General features: G+C 44.7%; 1 pseudogene; it reads right to left on the bottom strand.

The window, feature by feature from the left end:
- Nucleotides 1-6,348: 6,348 nt before the first annotated feature.
- On the bottom strand, nucleotides 6,349-7,611 carry LOC18029761 (annotated as a pseudogene).
- Between the last annotated feature and the right edge of the window lie 677 nt (nucleotides 7,612-8,288).

The following is an 8,288-nucleotide window of genomic DNA, read 5'->3' as shown; positions in this document are numbered from 1 at the left end:
AGTTTATAGGACGCGCCGCCATGGAATAATATGAATTAAATCGAGGTTCTCAGTACAATGATCGTTCGCATATAAGCTATTACATCGACTAAGACCTTAACTACCCGATCCTACCATCCATCCCGATCCAGCCATAGTCCGCGCGCTGATCAGATCTCTTTACCTGCATCCACAAAGGAGGCATAAGCAAACAGAATGCTTAATGAGAGCGGTCATCCCGTCTCACCGAGCCAGAGTAAAATCGTATCAAACAAAGATCGAGTCCAATGCTCATCAGAAATAAAACTACCCGCGATGAACATACGCGCTTACCCGGCCGATCATCCAGCGACCAGACAAGCCTCGGCGGGAATCACAGCCGCGAGCTCCTTGCCTGATCTAGATCGCCGGTAAGGCGGATCGATCACACGGCATAGCCAGCGGAAATGTCATGACAAGCACAAAATAACACACAACCGACCAGAATCTAAGCAAGAGTACGACCAACAGGCCACGGTCACGCACTCACCTTAGCTTTTATCGGACAGAATTCGGTAATGACAGAAATAGCGATTGATCAGACTCGTTCCCACAATCGCTCGACAGAATCCAGACCACGTTCGACAGAAATGCACTCGCTCTCGGCCAGAATCTGATCGCTCTCGGCCAAACAGACTTTCTCTCAACTAACTTCTCTTAAGAATACTTCTCTCAATCTTTCTGAGTTGTTTTGGGTCGCACGAAGGGAAGAAATGATCCGGAAGCCTTTATTATATAGGCGTTCCTACGATTTTCTGCAAAAAACTGCCCAGAAACCGTTTCCGCGTCATTCCGCATGTTCCCCACGATTCCCTTAGATTCTGCGTGCTTTCGCACGACTGATAACCGTTTCCGTGCAACGCCAGCTCGGCTAAAATCCATAACCGTTCCCGCGCTCGCGCCTTAGCGCGTCTTTACCCGCTAAGCGCTCCCGCGCACATCCGATCTCGACAAAGGTTGTCTGTTCCGGACCAACCCTCTCCGAATTCCGACCAAATCCCGAAAAAATGGCTTGTCGGAATTTTCCAGCTAAATTTCCCGAAATCCGCGGCGAGCTGATTTCAGCTCGGCAACACTTCGACTCAGCTCGACCAAACTTGATTCAGCCCGGCAAAAGCTAGACTTAGCTCGGAATCACCCGACTGAATCCAGTTTCACCCAACTTAACCCATTTTTCCGACTTTTCTCAGTTTTTCCCGAACTCGGGTGTTACAAGTCTCCCCCACTTATGGTGAGACTCGTCTTCGAGTCTCTACTCTTCCTCGGCTTTTATTTCTTCTGTTTCGGTTGCTTCTCAAACCACTTAGGAAACTTTTCCTTTATACTTGATTCCGGCTCCCAAGTAGTTTCCTCTTCCCCATCGCAATCCCAAACAACCTAACCCATCTTAACTTGCTTTCGGTCCACAACCTTTACCCGATGGCCTTCCCACTATGGACAAGTTTTCCTGCAAGTCCGGTGGAGGTTCGGATGTAACGGAATCCTCATTCCTTACACATTTTCTTAACTGAGATACATGGAACACATTGTGGAATGCGACCAAGGCTGGTGGCAATTTCAGCTTGTAAGCAACCGACCCGATCCGTTCTAGGATCCTGTACGGTCCCATGTACCTCGGCTGAAGCTTACCCGTCGCAGCAGCCCGGTCCTTACCCTTGTAAGTGATCAGCTTGACAAAGACTTGATCACTGACCTGAAACTCCAATTCTTTTCTCCGCTTATCCGCATAACTTTTCTGCCTGTTCTGAGCCTCTTTCATCTTGAGTTTCAAAACTCTGATCCGTTCGGTCGTCTCTTCCACAAAGTCTCGACCAAAAATGCTGCGCTCCCCCACTTGGGTCCAGCATAGCGGTGTACGACAAGGCCGCCCGTACAACGCTTCATAAGGCGACATCCGAATACTTGCCTGGTAACTGTTGTTGTATGAAAACTCTGCCAAAGGCAAGTAATCCTTCCATTTACCGCCCCAATCCAACACACAAGCCCGCAACAAATCCTCCAACATCCTTATGGTTCGTTCCGACTGACCATCGGTCTGAGGATGGTAAGCCGTACTCATGTGGACCTTAGTCTCGAACCGCTTCTGCAAAGCCCTGCAGAATGCCAATGTGAACTGCGAGTCCCGATCTGACACAATACTCGCCGGCACACCGTGCAGCTTGACGATCTCATCCACATACAACTTGGCTAAGGCATCCGCCTTATCGTGCTTGTTCACGGCCAAGAAGTGTGCAGACTTAGTCAACCGATCCACAATGATCCAGATAGAATCCATCTTCCCACACACTGACAATCCTGTCACAAAATCCATCGTGATCATGTCCCACTTCCACTCGGGAATCGGTAAGCTTTGCAACAAGCCGCTTGGTACTTGATGCTCAGCCTTAACCAATTGACAGGTTTGACACCCGGCCACCCATTCAGCCACATCCTGTTTCATTCCGACCCAGTGGTAATACCGCTTAAGGTCCTGATACATCTTCGTCGATCCTGGGTGAACTGCGAACTTAGAATGATGAGCTTCCCTCAAGATTTCTTTCCTTAACTCCTTATCGTTTGGTACACAGACCTGACCCTTAACCAAGATCGTTCCATTGTTCGAAGTCTGGTACTTGGTCTGATCCATCTTTGCCCACTTCATCAGATTTTCATCTTTTTCCTAGGCAATCCTTACTCGGCTTAGCAGATCCGCTTGATCAGCCGCACCTAAACCCAACGGTTCTACCTCATCGGTCAAAGCCGCTAGCCAAAGCGTCCCAACCATCCGGACTAATCCCTCAACATCCTTCTCGGCCAGAGCCGCAACCCGCTTCCGACTTAGCGCATCCGTGACCAGATTTGCTTTACCTGGATGGTAAGCAATATCCAAGTCGTAGTTGGCTACAAACTCCATCCAACGTCTTTGTCTCATATTCAGCTCGGGCTGAGTGAATATGTACTTTAGGCTCTTGTGATCGGTAAAGACTTGAACTTTCCCACCATAAAGATAAGATCGCCAAATCTTTAGCGCGAACACTACCGCAGCCATCTCCAGATCGGGAGTAAGATAATTCACCTCATGCTTCTTTAACTGCCTTGAAGCATAGGCAATTACCTTACCCTGTTGCATCAGCACACAACCCAATCCCATCCGCGACGCATCCGTGTAGACTACATACGGCTGATCCGGCTCGGGCAAAGCCAGAACGGGCGTACTAGTCAACATCTCCTTAAGCTTGGCAAAACACTTCTCACACTCGGCCGACCACACGAATGCTACGTCCTTCCCCGTTAACCGGGTCATTGGCTGGGCCATACTCGCAAATCCCTTAACGAACCGACGGTAATACCCAGCTAAGCCCAGAAAACTTTTTATCTCCGAGGCGTTCTCAGGTCTAGGCCAATCCGTGATTGCCTTTATCTTCTCCGGGTCAACAGACACACCCTTGTCCGAGACCACATGACCCAAGAATCCGATCTCCCTTTGCCAAAAGCTGCACTTACTGAGCTTGGCGAATAGCTTATGCTCCCTTAGCCGATTCATCACGGTCCTTACATGAACAGCATGTTCTTCCCGACTCTTGGAGTAAACGAGTATATCATCAATAAAGATGATCACAAATTCATCTAGGCAGTCTCGGAACACGTTGTTCATCAGTTTCATAAAGGCCGCAGGAGCATTAGTCAGCCCGAAGGGCATGACTACGAACTCGAAGTGACCATACCTTGTCCGAAAGGCGGTCTTCCTTACATCCGACTCTTCTATGGGTATCTGATGATAACCCGAAGCCAAATCGATCTTGCTGAACCAAGTCGCCCCTCGAAGTTGGTCCAACAGCTCGTCTATCCGCGGCAAAGGGTACTTGTTCTTCACAGTAACCCTGTTCAGCCTGCGATAGTCGATACAAAGCCTGAAATTCCCATCTTTCTTTTTAACGAACAGCACCGGTGCACTCCACGGTGAACTGCTCTGTCGGACAAACCCTTTCTCCATCAGGTCGTTAAACTGCTTCTTCAGTTCGGCCATCTCAGTCGGAGCCATCCGATACGGTGCCTTGGATATCGGCGCCGTTCCGAGTTCGAGCTCGATGGTAAACGGATCTGACCGCGCAGGCGGCAAACCCGTTAACGCCCTGAACACATCCCTGAACTCGCTCACGACCGGAATACTGCCCAGCTCTGCATCCGGTCCTACCTCGGCGGTCGTGATCGTAGCCAAGTACGCCTCACACCCCTTCTCAATCATTCGGTCAGCTTGCATTGCCGAGACAATCAAGCTTCCCTTAGTCGATGATACTCCAAAATCCCTTCCGCGGTCTCGAACCGAATTCACCCACGGCAACAATCCAGATCTGCCTTGTACTTCCCGAGCCAATCCATGCCAAGGATCACGTCGTAAGATTTCACCTCGCAGATTTCCAGATCCGCTGGCATGTTCCGGCTACCAACCATTACCGATATATCCTTGACCTTACCGAGGGTGAACATGACTTGTCCACCAGCCGCCTGGACCAAGCCATAGTTATCCCCCGATTCTCTGCAAAATCCACCTTTTCCGACCATGTTCGGAATTCACGAAGCAATGAGTTGCTTCGGAATCGAACAGAACATGGGTTGCCACACCACCCATGATCAAGGTCCCTACACAATCACTTAAATTGCTAAGCTACCCACGCAACACTTAGGATTTTCACACAGAAAATTTTCTAAGGTAATTTACTAGTTGTGTCTCCATTAAATTCAACGATCGGAACTATCTTCTATACGACGAAGGAAGGGTGCGATTGAGTCCGCTGAACTTGGGCGAGAGATGTGACTTCGAGGAACGCCAAAGCTCTGGTGTCTACGAGAAGCTTCATGAGTCAAACAATTGAGGAAGCCGATGCTTATATTTTGGTAGAGAATCTCGCACAAAGCAATGGAGTCATGGCTCGGATTATGATCGGACTACAAGGAAGAACAATGATGAATCTCATCATGCCATCCAAGAGCTGAATGTAAAAATAGATAAGATATTGAAGCGTGACCAAAAGAAAAGATGACGGTAAACTCTTGTGAAGAGTATGGTGGATATCAAGGGTACCAAGACTTTGGTGTTGAAGGGTATGAGGAGCCACAAGAAGAGTTGAACTATGTTGGAGGTCAAGGATTCCAACCAAGACCTTGAAACCAAAACTATAGGAACCACCCGAGGAACGCCTTTATAACCAAATGAAACAATATTTGAATATCACATCTATATGACCAGAAATGGCCGTATCAGGTACTAAACTTGGTCCATTTCTTGATTTTGATGCATTTCAAGTGTTAGCAAAAATCATTGAGGCTCTTGATGATGTTTGGTTGCAGTATGGCTGGTATTACGACAAGGAATGTGGGATACCTTGCCAATGCTATACATGAAGTCACCAAGTCATCTTAAACTATTTACATGTCTCAAAGGCAAACATAAATTTTTGTTCTTTCTGAATTGTCAAATAAGACAGGAGGCTAGATTTGTTCTTCTGGCATTGTTTTCGTTGGAACTTATCAGTGCATTTTTTATTAGCTGCGCAACAAAAGGAGCAGCAGAACTTTACATTCTTCTCCAATATATAGGATCTGATCTTGTTGTCTCTTTTGAGTTAAATTTTTTTATTAAGCTTAAGTTTTAGTCTTAGGCATCATCATTCAATTCTTCCATCATCTTACAGTTCTTTCTCTTGCAGATCCGTATGATCTTACGGACAAAAACATATACAAATACGCAAGAACAAGCATCTCTATAAGTCAAAGTTAACAGGAAAAAATAAAAAGAATATAATAGACACAATCATCTCACCTCATGAGTTGTCAAAAAGCTGAAATGGCCAGGTATTGGGCCCACGGAGTTCATTGGCTTTTACAATGAAATAAGCTGGTTTTCTGGATTGGCTTATGGTGTCCCTGTCCCAAAAAGCAGAATCAATGAATTGAAATCAGCTCTGTTTTTTTCTTCTCATCAGTTTTTCGTTATCTTTCCTCCACAGGCTGTCACTCATATACCGGAGTATGTGATAATACGAAATATAGTCCGCGAGCTGAAAGTTTCAGAAGAGAAAAGAGCGCATTGATACACATTAACCTCTTTTGAGTTCCCAAAAAGTCATATTGCTTTGGGAGTAGTCAAATAAAGTTTATGAGAAAGGAAATAGATTTCATTGTCTTTTCCGTTTTTGTTTCCAAATATTTTAGCAAGTCTTCATCATATTGGAATAAAGATGGAAAAAAGAAGAACAAAACAAAAACAAATTCATATCGTAATAAAATAAAACTTTGAAAAAAAGATTAGCTTTGTAATTAATGTTGACGCAGCTCCAACTTGTGTTCCTGCTACTTGATTCGCTTACTAATTATGGCCAATCTCGAAACTTTTTTATGAAATCGGTGCAATTCAAAACTGCTTTGTTTTTTCCTTTTGCATCCTCCTGAGAGTTTCTTGATTTGCAGTAAGCTTGGAATATAAGAGCACACAGTCGTCCTCCAAGAATAATTCTTTCTAGATGCTCTGACATCCAATTTAGAGGAAGAACCATCCTCGTGAAGATCCAATTCTCTAAAGTATCCATCCTCTCCAATGATGTTAACTGTGTGACGATACTGGTCACTTGCTTTATCAAAAACCATAGCGAGTCTCTTCTCCTCGTCAATGTAGAAATCTCCAGATCTAAATGCCATATTTAAAGTCAAGAACATGCTCCACAACACCTCTTCCGCCTCAATCTTAGTCGTAATCCATATCTCAACCATAGGTGATCCTTGGTCGTCGTACATCTGATAGAAAACCGCAAGCTTCTCTTCTCTGACACAAGATAGTGTTACAAGCTCACCGCCCCAGAGGCCACCAGGAAGAGGAGGCAGAGGCAGAAGCGGCCTAAACATCTCTCTCGTAAAATCAAAACATATTAAGTAAGAAATCATTGATGGTTTCCTCCTAGAAGCGATCCAGTAAGTGTTTCCCTTGAGAGAAACACCAAGGTCTTCAGGTGATATATTACAGTGTGGTGAAGTGACATCAAGAGTCTTCCATAAACCAGTGTTTAAAATCGTAGATTTCATACCATGAAAAGTGATGTTTGCTCTTGGTCGGACACAAGTAGTCATCATCTATAAACCTCAAGATTTTGTGGCTACCTAAAGATTTATTATTCTTGGTGCGTAGCTGTACTCTTGTTTGTCGCTGTAAGAACATCTAGGTTCGATCCATCTTGTTTGCCCCCAAATACGGATTCCAAACCACAATCCTTGAAGTGTCTTTCAAGATGCATAACAACAAACCCTCGCAGTGAAAGACTTGAGATATCTTGATGACCTGTTTCGAATGGTCGTCTTTAGAAAAGTAAGTTTACCCTGAGGCTCTATATATGGATCACCATTCACGACGGCGCTCCTCGTCAAATAAAGCTTGTAATCCATCAACACGATCAACCGATTCCCTTCCATTGCAGCGTGCATCTTTGTAAAGCTCCGGTTTTTGGATAAAGTGTCCCACTTTTTGCAAGTTAATCGAACTGCTCTCATAGACTTCAAGGGAACCCTGGAAAAAATCTCTTCTGCCATATCCCTTGGAAGATGAGAGATCATCGTCGTCGTCATTGTTTCATGTCGCAATGAGAGCATCTGCAATCTGTAATGCAGAGACTGAGTTTTGATCTCTTATTCAATATTTTAATATTAAAAATGGATGAAAGCAATTAAACTTGACCACATAGCACAAGAGTTCTTAATTAAGATACTGGCCAAAAGTTGATGCAGACCCATTTTTTTATTCGCAAATATTTGGAAGAAATGCCTCTGAAAACACGCGTTGCAGATGATCTAAAAACCCGTTTTCTGTTCCTCAGATAGATATATATATATATATATATAGATATATGAAGCTGGGCCAACCAAGGGCTTTAGATTCTACTCGGGCCTTACTGACTTCACTGAATATCCAAGTAAACTCTCAAAAGGCCCAAACTAAGTGATAAGCTCAGGTTATGCGTTGAACCAGTCCATGTCTTGCAAAATCCTTTCACGGCCAGAAAGATTAGGAGAAACCCTTAGACCTAAAACATATACTTCCAATTGGAATCATTTCCAATAATGACAGTACCTTTTCATGGAATCATAAATGCATTGAACCATGACATTACCTTTCGAAATTTCCAATGACATGAGTCTCTTTTGTCTTCCTAAGTTTGAAGATGACTCTCATTACGAAAATGAACAAAAACAGACACCAAAAGGAGAACCAAACTATAAGTGCCTAAAGAACAGAAGAACATTAA

Source organism: Eutrema salsugineum, unplaced genomic scaffold (assembly GCF_000478725.1).
Source record: "Eutrema salsugineum unplaced genomic scaffold, Eutsalg1_0 scaffold_1, whole genome shotgun sequence".
NCBI lineage: Eukaryota > Viridiplantae > Streptophyta > Magnoliopsida > Brassicales > Brassicaceae > Eutrema > Eutrema salsugineum.
Note: the sequence above shows the minus strand (reverse complement) of the source record. Positions and strands in the feature narration are given on the sequence as shown.